At 44.4% G+C, this 14,418-nt stretch overlaps 1 long non-coding RNA gene across 2 annotated transcripts in view; it reads right to left on the reverse strand.

Moving 5' to 3' along the window:
* The window catches only part of LOC133260573 (uncharacterized), a 306,515-nt gene that overhangs the window by 126,139 nt on the left and 165,958 nt on the right, over nt 1-14,418 (reverse strand). For both annotated transcript variants that reach the window (XR_009740868.1, XR_009740872.1), the window contains exons 6-7: nt 7,923-8,015; nt 3,234-3,309 (exon numbers count right to left, since the gene is read on the reverse strand). This is a non-coding gene — a long non-coding RNA (uncharacterized LOC133260573). The remainder of the gene's footprint in view (nt 1-3,233; nt 3,310-7,922; nt 8,016-14,418) is intronic.

Genomic DNA, 14,418 nt, shown 5'->3' on the forward strand with positions numbered 1-14,418 from the left:
AAACCCCTAGGAAAATATTCCTCAATTTTAAGACTACTAGGTCAAAGGATATGTACATTTTTAAGGTACTACAAAGTGACAAACTATCTGAAATAAAAGTTACGTCCATTTACATCTCAGCCAACTGTAGATTTTAACTTCTATTCTCTATATCAAACTCTAAAACCACTTCCCAGCTCAACTGTTGTGACCCAAACTGGAAGGAGGGTAGTGGCCTATCAAACTCATCCGTCTACAAGAAGAGGCAGATCTGAAACCAACCAGGGAGGAAGAACGCAGTGGCGATGTGCTTTTTGATCCTCAGCCTCCACTAACCTTGTTTCTGCTAACAACTGTCTAGGGATCCAGCTGAGGGCTTTTTTTCTTGACACCAAATATGTGGTGTCTTTTCCAACTGGATGTCCACATGAAACACAATGAAGCTGAATCCATTCCTCACCAAATACAAAAATTAACTCAAAATGGATCACAGACCTTCAGATAAGATCTACAGTTGAAAAACTCTTTGAAGAAAAGATAGTAAATCTTCATAACCTTGAGTCAGGCAAAGTCTTCTTAAACATGATACTGAAAGCATAGGGAAGAAAAAGAAAACCCAGTAATCAAAGTTAAAAGTTTCTGTGTTTCAAAGGACACCATCAAAAAAGTAAAAAAAAAAAAACCAACCCACACACTGGAGAAAATATATGCAAATCATATATCTGATAAAGGACTTGTATCTAGAGTACACAAAGAGTTCTTACAACCTGATAACTGAAACACCAAAAAAAAAAAACCCCCACTGGGCAAAATATGGGCAACGGATCTAAATAGGTATTTTTTCAAAGAACGTTTACAGATGGCCAATAAGTACATGAAAAGATGCTCAAACATCAAAAGCTATTAGGAAGATGCTAATCAAAACCACAGTGAGATACCCACACCCACGAGGGTAACTATGACCATTGTTGGCCAGGATGTGGAGTAACTGGAACGCCAACACATTACTGCTGAGAATGTAATGCGGCTGCCGCTTTGGAAAATAGTCTGGCATTTACCATATGACCTAGCAATTCCACTCCCAGGTAGGTATATGCCTAAGAGAAATGAAAACATAGGTCCACACAAAAACTTTCACATGACTATTTCTAGCAGCTTTATCACAATAGCTGAACAGTAAAAATACAAATGTTCATCTCCTGATGAGTGGATCAAACAAAATGTGGCATATCCATATAATGGAACACAATTTGGCAATAAAAAGAAATAAAGCACTGATACATGCTACAACATGGATGAACCTTGAAAACATACGCTAAGTGAAAGAAGCCACTTACAAAAGACCACTATAATGTGATTTCATTTATACTGAATGTACACAATAGGCAAATGTGTAGAGACAGAAAGCAGATTAGTAATTGCCTATAGTAGGAGGAGGAAAGAGATGAGGAGTGACTGCCAGTAGGTATGGGGTTTCTTTGAGGGTGATAAAGAAGTTCTAAACTTAGATTACAGTGAGAGTTGCATAACTTTATCAATATACTAAATACAATTGAATTGTACACTTTAAATGAGTAAATGGTATGTAAATTATATCTTAATAAACCATTAAAAAAAACTGTTCTGGGCCTTTTGGAAGAGATACCATTAGTGATGCTGGACTTGGCACATTTTCTCATTTCACTCATCCCCCTACACCCCAAGAAATACAATACTGGGCAATTCTAGTTGGGCTACACATTTCAGGAGCCTGATCTGAGCCACCTGCTCCCCTCCTGGCTCCTCCCTTGCAGCCATGATCTATTCCCAAGCCTTCCATACTTTCTCTGCCATAGAGATGCTAAAGAAGACATTGTATACTGATCTTCAGAAAGACACTGTCAAAATTGACAGATGACACACTGAAACCACCTTTCCTTCTGCAGGCTTTGTTTCTAGGATCGTAAGCTCTGTGAGGGACGGTGGAGCCTGGTGGGCTGCCGTCTATGGGGTCGCACAGAGTCGGACACGACTGAAGCAACTTAGCAGCAGCAGCAGCAAGCTCTGTGAAGGCTTGAGCTGTTGACTCTGGCAAAGTCCCCACCCCAGTGCCTAGGCTATGCTTAGTTCAGTTCAGTCGCTCAGTCGTGTCAGACTGTTTGCGACCCCATGGACTGCAGCACGCCAGGCCTCCCTGTCCATCACCAACTCCCAGAGTTCACTCAAACTCATGTCCATTGAGTCAGTGATGCCATCCAACCACCTCATCCTCTGTTGTCCCCTTCTGCTCCTTCCTTTAATCTTTCCCAGAATCAGGGTCTTTTCAAATAAGTCAGTTCTTCGCATCAGATGGCCAAAGTACTGGAGTTTCAGCTTCAACAGCATGCAACAATTCTGGATTACAGAAATGGCATATCCCACCTCCCCACCCCCACCCCCAATGATACCCACCCCAGAGACACATTTGAGAAACCCTTAGAGCAATGCATCCCCATGTATAATGTGCCTACAAATTTAAAGTAGGTTTTGGTTTAGTAGGTCTGGAGTTGGGCCTGAGATTCTGCATTTCTAACCAATACCCAGGAGGTGCCCAGGCTACTGGCCTGGGAACCACACGTTGAGCAGCAGGGTCCTAGGTTGTTCTGATGAAGATGGGTTGTCTTCAGCTACACTTGAGAAACATCATTCTAAAGTCTCATTGCTAAAGAGCTTTCTTCTGCATTCAGTACATGCAGGGCTCTTGTCTCGGCTTATTAATATTCTAAGGAAGAGGTTGGTTGAGCCAATATTGTGCTCATTAAGACCATTCTCTCTTTAAGCCACCCTCCCTAGCACAGTGGTGAGAAAAGCAGAATTAGCATCACCTGGAAAGTATTAGCAAATTCTTAGCCTTCACCCAGAGCTACTGAATCAGGAACAATGAATACATTTGAAAAAGTCCTATAAGTGATTTGGGTGCTCGCTTGAGTTTGAGACCCACTGTCTTAGGACAACAGAAGGTGTGTGTGTGTCTGTGTGTGTCTGTGTATGTGTACACAGGCACACACACACATGTGTGCACACACCATCCATCCCCTGTCCCTCCTCCCCTGCCCTCTAATGTGTCTTTTTAAATTTCTGGCTCTAATGTGTCTTGAAGCCTTCCTAATTGCTATTCTCTCTCTGGTGTCTCAAACAGTAAAGAATCTACCTGCAAAGCAGGAGACCCAGGTTCAGTCCCTGGGTCAGGAAGATCTCCTGGAGAAGGAAATGGGAAGCCACTCCAGTATTCTCACCTGGAAAATCCCGTGAACAGAGGGGTCTGGTGGGCTCCAGTCTATACAGACACAATGAGCCATTAACACTTCTCACCTGGTGAGGCAAAGAGGAACTTTTTTTAGTAAGAACAGCCGCCTCCACTTTATCCATGGGCAGAGCACATAAACTCCAGAAGTGCACATAAGCTCCTGTAGGGAATGCTAGAGGGGTCGTCCTCTTTCTATAACTTCAGGGAGGAAGCGTCAATGGCCCTGAAAGGGGCTTCTGTGGAACTGGTTTCAACTTCCCCCCACCTAGGCCCTGGGAACCCAACACTGTCGCTGGCAGATGAGTGGGGTCAGGGCGCCCCAGAGAAGAGAGAAAGCTGTGTGCTGCTCGCTTCCCCTTCTGAGTCAACGTTTTCAGAAGTTCTTTTCTGCTCTGCAATGGGCCAAAGTCAGCCAGCAGGAAAGGGAACCAGGAAAGGAAACCGATGCCGTGAGGGGTGGGAGTCTGAACTGGTGACCCAGCCTCAGTACACGTACAGGCCTAAAGGGTCACAGGAAAAGACAGCTTTGGCCTGAGCCATTCACATGGGCATGGAGGCTGTTCTTTGGGACCGAGGGCCGAGCACATCTGAGTCTTGCTTCATGCTTTGGCTAGCAAGTCTCCTTCATGAGTATTTCCCCAGCACCCAGACCAGTGGCAGAAAATGGGAGGAATTCAATCACTATTCCTGTGGACAGGCCACCTGCCAACTCCCCCGGAATCATCATCCAGTCCTTTTATTCAACTGACCAGGAAACTGAAGCCCTCAAAATCTGAGTGACTTTTCCACATCACATGGCCAACCAGCCTAGAAACAGGACCCTCAGACCCCCAGAGTCTTCACCACTACCAACCCCCTCCGCCATGCCTCACACCCACCTGAAGTCCCCATGGCCCCCACTCATTGATTTTCTATCTGATCCAAGATATACCTGGGGAAATAGTTCAGGGACTGATTTTTTTAAGATTAATATTACATTTTGGTGCAGAGGAAGAGAGCCTCTGAAACAAGCTAGTCATTTCAATACCGGAGCTATTTTTAACCACCTTGGATCTTTGTCATCTCCAGCACCCAGTTCTGTGAATATTGCTGACAGAATGGCACCACACTGGGCCTGAGATGGCAGGCCCAGTCTATGATCCAGTTTTCTGAACTCTATTCAATCATGAAAAGCTAGCAAAACTGGAACACGTGATTGGGCCTGATTTCCTGTAAGCACTCCCTAATTAGTGAGAAGAGGCATGGTGACAATCCTTGTGGCTGAGTTTTGTTTTTTTTTCAGTTTTACACTAGAAAAAAAGACTTTCTGTTTCAGACAAGGTCAAACAGTCCCAAGAAGAAAACCTCTCTACCTCTCTTAATGGAAAAAAAAAAAAAAAAAAAAACCCTTGAGTAAGTATAAATATTGATTAGATTCTATACAGGTGCCTGGAAATAAAATTATTTTCTAAACTTACCAGAATGCATTACTTACTGTACATGTCACTGAGGCAGGAGAATAGCATATTAGGAAAAGCAGAGGGTTAGGATTTTTTTTTTAAGGGATAGAATGAGATTTGCAAGCAGCTCAGATGCAGTGTTTCTGAGCAAAGGCTATGGGGCTCCTCTTTGAGGGTTATGTTGGGCAGCCTCTGGTCTACGCACATTGCAATGACAATGTCCAGAAGGACCCAGAGGCAACTGCTATTCAGGAAATCTACTCCTAAAAGGAAAGAATCCACCTTCCAGTACTAATAAAATGTTTCAGGTAATAACATCAATGGCACTGACTGTTCTATTATAAATAATCTTGCTATATTTATCAGTCAGCTTTGAACTTGAAGAACCTTTATATTCATCACCAAAATTTGCCCATGCAACAAACCTATAAGGTCTATGCACCAGGCCAATCTTATTTATCTGTTGAGCACCTACCATGCACCAGGCAACAAGGAGCAACGTCGAGCAAAACAGAAATGTTCCCTGCTGGAATGAAGCCAACAGTGTTGTGGGAAAGTAGATATTAAATAGTAATTCCACATGGAGAAAACGTTTTCTATCCATCATGCAGTAATCAGGAAAAGCCCTCTTTCCACTACACTCTTACAAGGCACTACAACTCAAAGATGACCAAGACATAGCCCCAGCCTGTAGGAACGTCCTCTCTGCTTGGGAAGAGAGACTCCAAACAAAAAATATGTCACTTAAAACAAAAAAGTATTTGAATTGAACGTGAAAAAAAATGGTAGGATATTCGCTTTTCAAAAAAAAAAAAAAAGAGTCTTCTAAAAAAAGAAAAGGAGCCTTCTGGGCAGAAGAGAAAAAAGCATGGTGTGCTCAGGTGTGAGGGAGACTTGTAGTTGGGCTGGGTGGGCAGTGGTGGGAAGGCTGGCTTGTTCAAGGCCTAGAATTCTTATACCATAGACTTGAAACATGGTCTGAGCAAGAGGGGGCCTTTAAATCTCTGAGCAAAGAATCAAATCAACTTTCCATTTTAGAAAAAATTATTCTGTTGCCAAAGCAAAGAATGGATTTGAGGAAGACAACAGTGGAGTGAAAGTCATTTAGGTTACAATCTACAATCAGACCATTCAAATACGTAAACTGCGGGAGTTGGTGACGGACAGGAGGCCTGGCATGCTGCGGTTCATGGGGTAGCAAAGAGTCGGACACAACTCAGCGACTGAACTGAACTGATAAAGGAAAAAGGAGAAGACTGTTCAGTAAATCTAGGCTGATACTACTGTGTGCTAAGAGTGCCATTTACAGGGTTTCATTTAATCCTCACAACACATTTACCAAATATTCCCATTTTATAAACTGAGGCACAGAGAAGTTAAGGAATTTCCGAATGGTCATGGGTCTAGCAAGAAGCTGCAGGCTGGATTCAAAGCCACCCACACACCAGTTGTCTGCGCAGAGCAGACAGTCAGTAAAAGTTTGCCTTGGCCAAGTGGGCAAGTGTTGATCGCCCTGTGAGAAACAAAAGCAGCGACTGTTGAGGCAGCTCAGAGGACAGAGAGGGGACAGAGGGACTCTCCCCCACCTGCTATCTCTGGAAGTGTCATCCAGCCCCTTTGTCCTCCAACGGAGAAACACCAGGGATACAATCACACAAAGAGCAGTCTCCGGGAAGATCCACCAAAACCTCATTAACTGAACAAAGGGTGATTAAATGGCAAGAAACAGACCACAGGGAACAGAAACTGTGGGTTCTGGCTGAGACTTCTCTTTACACCCACTCTGCCTGCTCTGCAGGCCCATACATCACTTTCCCCTCAGACTGTTAATTAGAGAGACACCCGCCATCCTGACACAACACGTTAATTATGAAAACAGAGCACTGCGCGCAACATAACATGGAAATGAAGTGACATGCATCCAATTAATTAAACTTTCACAGCTCCGATCGGTTTTAATTAGGGACGCTATCCTTTTCGCTCTCCTCTCGATCGATAAATAAACTTTGCAATACATACATATTTTTAATCAATTAGCAAACGGTAGGGGGAGGGTGGAGTGCGAGTCAATCGCTAAGGGCCACCATGAACTCTTCCATCAGCCACCTATGTGCATGGTCCATTTTGATTTTCAAGCAACACAGGCTGAACCCCTGCAAACTGTTTCCAAGTTAAATCAAAAATAAGGGAGCTGAAAAATGGCAGCCCCATCACTTCCACGCCACCTCTCCTCATTCTTATCTGGCAAAAGGGACTGAGGGCTTCAGGAATTAAGAAATGTACAATGGCAACCCACTCCAGTATTCTTGCCTGGAAAATTCCACAGACAGAGAAGCCTGGTGGACTACAGTCCATGGGGTGTTGCTAAAGAATGGGATATGATTGAGCATGCATGCACAGTGTCAGTGTAGGAGTTCAAAAGCTGTGTTTCTTTGGGTCATCAGGACAGTGTCTATATACCTCGACCAAAGGACAGCTCTTCCTCATTGACTAAGCACACAGCCCCTAAGGAGCTGCCCACAGATCACTTAGGCAAGATGAAGGCTAAGATCACTTAGCCTCTTGAATCAGCCAGCCCAGACCAAGCCATTGCTGGAGTCATATAGCCAACAGCCAAATGGGCCTCATGTGTGTTCTTATCACCAACAGCCATCTAGTGCTTCTGATGGGCTGCAATGTTCTGTGTTCCTGTCCAATCTCCTGAGTGGACTTTTAAATGGCCACTGATGAAGAGAGAACGTCATACAGACGTTCTCTAAGCAAAAGGTCCATAACCAGAGAGTCAAGAGGAAGAGAAGTGAGGTATAGACTGTATTGGGCAGTTCAGGATGAAAAGCACAAAACAGGATATAAAAGCAGGGGACTCCCTTTAAGCAATAATCACCATGGGTATCTTCAAAGCACAATTCTGGGAAGTAGTGAAAGCAAAACAAGCACGATAGAGAAACCCCATACAAGATGCTGGGGAGGAGTCAAGGGGCACAGGCTGGCAAATATTCACACCTCCACCTGACAGACACAGCTGGTCGATCCCTGCTCCCTTCCATGCTGATTCCAGAAGTGACTTCAAAAATCCTATCAGTGAGTTTGACTTCAGAAACCTTGACTCACACTGGCTTCAACAGTATGGAAAGGCATTACCTCAAGTGATGGGAAATCTGGGAGGCCAGAGTAGGGGTGGACTTAAGGGTTGCTTGATTCAGTGGCTTAATGAAGTTGTTAAGTACCCAGTTTCTCACCATCTGTCTCTTCTTTCATCCTCACAGTTGGCTTCATAGTCATCCTTGCTGCAAGATGGCTGCAGCAGAAATCATATCCAGGAGAACAAGGCCCTGAGGACAGACAGAGATCATCATACTCTACCTGCAGGAAAAGTTAACTTTCCAAGAAGTCCCCAGAAAGCTTCTTCTCACAAGTCAGTCTTCAGAGCTGGGTTGCTTGTCCTTTTCTAAATCATTTACTGGCCCAAGGAAGATAATCCTACCTGCCTTAGACTTATCCAACTATGTTGGAATGAATGTTGGGAAATCAATTATCATATCCTCTATGGAAATCTAATTCTTCATAGCATCATGGAACCAACAACTAGCTATTGATCAAGCTGGCAACAGAGATAGCCATCTCTTGGCCCCGCTTGGATTGTGAGAAGACTCAATGGCTGAGGAACTGGAGAATACGACTCAGTAAGGGTGAGGGAGTAGGAGGTGAAGAGTTTGAGTTCTTGGCACTGAGGAGAAGTCCCATGCTCCCTGGCCCCAAAGACCTGGCACAACCTACCTAAACTTAAGAAGAAAAAGTGAAAAATTAGTTTTCAGTGAATGTGATGCAAGTCAGGAGAAGTCGTGGTTTCATATTATTGGCAAGAACTCAAGTCAACGTGCAGACTCTCAAGCAAGGAATCTAAATCGGTCATTAGCCTGCAAAGGAAAGGTCAAGAGACAGCCAGAAATCTAGAATTCAGGACCACAGAGAGCTACCACAAGCAACAGTCACACGAAGGACACTCATAGAAGTGGGGTACCTAAAGGATGAGACATATGCCAGTCTCTTTTTCTGGAAGAGATTTCCTCTTTTTCTGAGTGGTCATCTTAAAGATCCTTTCATGTGTCTTGAGGTGAGAAGGAAACATATAACAATCAGAATTATTATTTTTAATAATGTGATCAGATCAGTCACTCAGTCGTGTCTGACTCTTTGTGACCCCATGAATCGCAGCATGCCAGGCCTCCCTGTCCATCACCAACTCCTGGAGTTCACTCAGACTCACGTCCATCGAGTCAGTGATGCCATCCAGCCATCTCATCCTCTGTCATCCCCTTCTCCTCCTGCCCCCAATCCCTCCCAGCATCAGAGTCTTTTCCAATGAGTCAACTCTTTGCATGAGGTGGCCAAAGTATTGGAGTTTCAGCTTCAGCATCATTCCTTCCAAAGAAATCCCAGGGCCAATCTCCTTCAGAATGGACTGGTTGGATCTCCTTGCAGTCCAAGGTCTTCTCCAACACCACAGTTCAAAAGCATCAATTCTTCGGCACTCAGCCTTCTTCACAGTCCAACTCTCACATCCATACATGACCACAGGAAAAACCATAGCCTTGACTAGACGAACCTTTGTTCGCAAAGTAATGTCTCTGCTTTTGAATATGCTATCTAGGTTGGTCATAACTTTCCTTCCAAGGAGTAAGCGTCTTTTAATTTCATGGCTGCAGTCACCATCTGCAGTGATTTTGGAGCCCAGAAAAATAAAGTCTGACACTGTTTCCACTGCTTCCCCATCTACCTCCCATGAAGTGATGGAACCAGATGCCATGATCTTCATTTTCTGAATGTTGAGCTTTAAGCCAACTTTTTCACTCTCCACTAGTAATTATCAAATATTGAAAGGAACGGGGAAGATGAGAGATGAGAGTGCTGGACGTGGGATGAGCTAAGTCCTCATTTTTCATAATGGGAGTTAAAAAAATATTATCTAACACTCCTAATTCAAGAAACAGAGGTATAACATATTATAAGGAGATAACAACCAGAAGAATTAAATCTAAACAGATCAAAGCAGGGGCTGGGGAGAGGTAACATCCAGGCAAAAGACTGCTGCTTGCCACTACAAGCTCTTCTATACTATTTCTCTGATAAAACACTGAAAAAAAAAAAAAACTTGAGAAAATAAACTGTTGTTCACATTCACTGACACATAGGTGTTTAGCAATTATATGTTGAATGAAACAATGAACTGTCCCCAGTGAGAGCAATCATGTGGTAAGCACCCAGCTAAGAATGTGACAAAGCTGTGCTTCACTCCCCAGAGTTGAAACTCTGGACTTTCTTAGGTGGAAAGATGTGGGGCTGCCTATGTCATCCTCTCTGGACTCTCAGTCTGGGCCTGGCCTCTTATAAGCCTAGAAGAGCAATTTGGAACAGCTGTCAAGTTGAAATTCTGACATCTGAAGAGTATCTCCTCTAAGTGATTGAGTCCCAGTGTTTCACCGTATCTCCTAGAGTAAGTCCCATACTTGATCTGGGTGTGGACCAGGTACCCAGCTGAACGGCAGCATTCAGAGCTATCAACATGAGTAATGTACCCACAGTGGGATCTGCACAGAGAAGTCAAAGGAAATGGTTGTTATCTAGAGCTGTCTAGCAACTTGACCTGATGGCCCGACGCCTAATCAAATGTCTACAACAGATTACAGCACAGGTCAGTTCACTCAGCTACTGTACCCAACTCCCCTATCTGGTCATGGGCGCTGATCAAGGAGCTTTCACAATAAATGATTTTCCTGAGGATTTTCAGGAAAAGAACTTCTGATGGTGATAGAATTTTCTTCAAATGCACAGTGGGAAAATCCCCTTAAGGACCAGTGCATTCCTGGCAGGTCACTTTATGTTTTCTTTGATGATTCTGGAAGGCCTTTAAATTATAAACAATTGTTCCGATGTAGTGATTTGTGGTATATATTGGGCAGGAACTGACTAAATGGGCTAGAAGGGGACGTGGAGCAAGCCAGAGTCCTCGGGCGGCCAAGGTCTGCCTGGACCGTGTCTGCTGCAGGAGACCCCACCATCAGGAAGAGTCCCACTCCTCCTCCCCATCCTCCTCTCCCGCTCATCCAGGGCTGCTCAGAGGATCAAGGGATGATGGCCACAAAGCTGCTGTGAGGGTAAGACCACCATCGGCCACTGTGCAATCTTTGCATTCCCTAATGAATGGTTTTGAGGGACTTGCTAAGTGAAAAAGAAAACACAGGCAGACAAAACTTCCCAGCACAGAACCAAGCTGTCACCCACTCAATAACTGTGTCAAACTTCTGCTGCAGTGAGCCAGGTCTGCCACAGTTATTTGCAAAGTGGGGCTTGCCAGATACTATGCCTTCTGCCCTGGTTTTGCTATTGTGTCATGACCCACAGATGATCAGCCTGAAAGGATGGTACAGTTAATCAAGGATATCCGGACACAGACTGAGAAAGTCTGTATTGTTGAGCTGCCAGTGTGGTCATCTCCAGCTGGCCTTGGGTGTCTCAATCAGTTTTAGCCAAAGAAAAATAAAACCCAGGAGTACTGAAGCACCATTGTTTATATTATCTCTCCTTATTTTTAAGGTGCTGCGGTTACGGTAACATGTGGCACCACCGTGAAATTGATCTGAGGTGGACTCCCAGAGAACACAGAGCTTTTGTTACTCAAGGGACTTATGCCAACAGTGATGTGACATCTGTGTATTGATCAATATCAAAGGCATCCCTCCCGGGATGAGAGGACAAGGGATCATTTGAATTATCTCCTTTCCAGCCTTTCTCTGTCCATCTGTACTTCCTGAAAGGTCACAGAGCCAAGAAGAGGAGCACCCAATAATGGTTTGGGGTGGGGGATCACAATGACTGCTGTTTACACAGAATAATAACACAGCTTCAGCTTCAAGGAACAGTGCCCCTTGCTGGCTCATGACAGCCAAGCAGAGGAAGCAAAGAAAGAAAGAGAAACGCTTGTATGAGGCAGAGGGCCCCTCGATCTAGTTTAGTTATTTGTCCCAATGATTTATAGAGGGGCTGTTCCTACAGCGTTTTCACTCCAATAATGAGTCATTTATGGCAGATTCCACAATGCTTGCTTGTTTTACTGACATACTGGCCAGCAAGAAGACCCGTGGAACACTCTCTCCACAGAAGATTTCCCTCCACATCTGGGAGGCTAAAACCCCGAGATGGTCAGGTTTCCTCCCAGGGGCACAGGCTCCAGCCATGATTTGTAGTGGGTCAGCCTGACCACAAGAGGGTGCCCTGTGGTCACTTTTCCCTCTCCCTCAGCTCTAGCTTGGCATCCCTCCTGAGTCTGGACAGAACCAAATGTCAAGTGCATCACATAAATTAATACTAACGGTTTTTTGTTTTTTGTTTTCTTAAGAATGTCTCTTGGGATGATGTCTGAGTCTCACCATACATAATTATTTTGCTTTTGGCAATACCCTTTGACCCATGCTATTGTGTACCCTAACCAAGGAATTATTCTCTGAACATTGTGCTTTCATGACAACAGCTGCTCATGTTTGCAAACCACTTATTTCAAAACAGTACACTATTCAAATCTCTGTGACTCTGGGATGCCAGAGAACAAGGACAGAAGTGACCCTCTCACCAGCTAATTCAGGGCTCATAGCTCTGACATGATGGCCATTCTATGGGTTTTCCATCCCACAGGTTTGATCCCCACCAATATCCTATCTGCTCTTCTATCACAGGTCTTCCCAGCCATCTTTCTCTAACGGGAAGATAATGATGCCTAACACCGTGGGTCACAGAGAGCTTTCAGCTGTGTTAAGGGAATGAACAGGTTTCATCATTCCTGCAACAAAAATCTCAATTTACAAGCTGGGTGTCTGTAACTCCCTTGGTCTATGGCCACAGACCTGAGTTTTCTCTGTGTAAAACTTACTGGTCCATCAGAATGGATGACAGTTTTCCTTCTTTTCTCAGCCATCATTTTCCTCTCTGATCTCTCTCTGGAGCCTTCCAAGTCACAATACCAACCAGTGGGCAGTGTGCTCCTATGTAATTCTTTCTGGTTTTCAACATATTTTCATTGCATTATCACACTGGCATCTCATAATACAAAGTGGAGGTGAGGTGAGAGAGTACTCGTGAATTTTTTCAGCTCTCCGAAGCAAAATCAGTTGGTTTGTTCTGTGTTCCCATATTGTACATCCCTTTACGATAAATATTTTCACTCTGTTGTCATTGTTTATTTACCAGGTTCTACCACTGAGTGCTTCCCTAAGGCAGGGACCAGATCTATCTGGCGTGCATATTAAGTTGCTTCAGTCGTGTCCCACTCTTTGTGACCCCATGGACCATGGCCCACAGGCTCCTCTGTCCATGGGATTCTCCAGGCAAGAATAGTGGAGTGGGTTGCCATGCCCTTCTCCAGGGGATCTTTCCCACCCAGGGATTGAACCTGTATCTCTTATGTCTCCTGCATTGGCAGGTGGGTTCTTTACCTCTAGTGCCACCTGGGATCTGTCTTACCATCTTTCTATCTCCAAAGCTTTGCACAGTACTTGACATACAATTAGTACTGAATAAATGTTCATTTGAAATATGACACTCACTTGACAATTAAGGTTATCAGTCTCCCAGGGGGAGGGGGCAGGTGTACCACATGCCATATCCCCTGCCTGAAATGAGTAAGGAAGAACCTGCGTTAGCACACATATGGTCCGACCAGAGGAATAAACAATCAGTGAGAAAATATGCATTGGATGCTGACTTTAGAACAAGCATCCTGATAAATGCAGAAGATTTAATAAAGAGACATGATCAAAGTCCTAGACTTCCATCCAGTGATTAGTGTGGTCCTTTAACTTCTGTGGGTTTCAGCTTTAACTTATTCAGGATGAGCAGTTTGGAGGATAAGATCTATAAAGGCTCACACAGATGTATCCATGTATCTGGCTTCTTCAATAGCCCATTAATGTTCTTTTATTATTGTATTTTGGCCCACCGTGGGGCATGTGGGTTCCTAGTCCCCCAACCAGGGATTGAACCTGTGTCCTCTGCATTGCAAGGCAGATTCTTAACCACTGGACCAGCAGGGAAGCCCTCCCTCATCAATATGCTTGTTGGGCAGATGCTACATGTACATTTGCATAGATGCACTGCACACAGATGAACAGACACAGGTGTAACAAGACAATATGTCATATTGCCAAGAGGAATCAAGGTGGAAAGAGCAGACCAGACACCTTGAAAAATGTCTAGAAGACAAGAGCTCAGGGAGCAGAAGGCTGCACACAAACCGGACTAGCGTGTGAGTCAGGAGTGACTGAGAAGGGAGGTAAATGAATCGAGAGGGAAGTCCATTGAGTGTGTATTCAGAGGACAGACAATAGTATCAGGAAGCAGGGGAACGGCTTTTCCCACAGTAAATGCCTGTCTGTGAAAAGACAATTTATGTTTAAAAAAAAAAAAAAAAGCTGTCTCCACTTCTGTTCAACATCTCTCATCTGAACTCACTCCCATTTCATTTCTTTCTGCTTGCACACTAAGTTGCTTCAGTCGTGTCCGAGTCTTTGCAACCCTATGAACTGTAGCCCACCAGACTCGAGTGTCCACGGGAGTCTCCAGGCAAGAATACTGGAGTGAGTTGCCATGCCCTCCTCCAGGGGATCTTCCCAACCCAGGGATCAAACTCCCATTTCTTGCATCTCCTACATTGGCAGGCAGGTTCTTTACCACTGGTGCCACCTG

This window comes from Bos javanicus, chromosome 2, assembly GCF_032452875.1.
Source record: "Bos javanicus breed banteng chromosome 2, ARS-OSU_banteng_1.0, whole genome shotgun sequence".
NCBI classification, from domain to species: domain Eukaryota; kingdom Metazoa; phylum Chordata; class Mammalia; order Artiodactyla; family Bovidae; genus Bos; species Bos javanicus.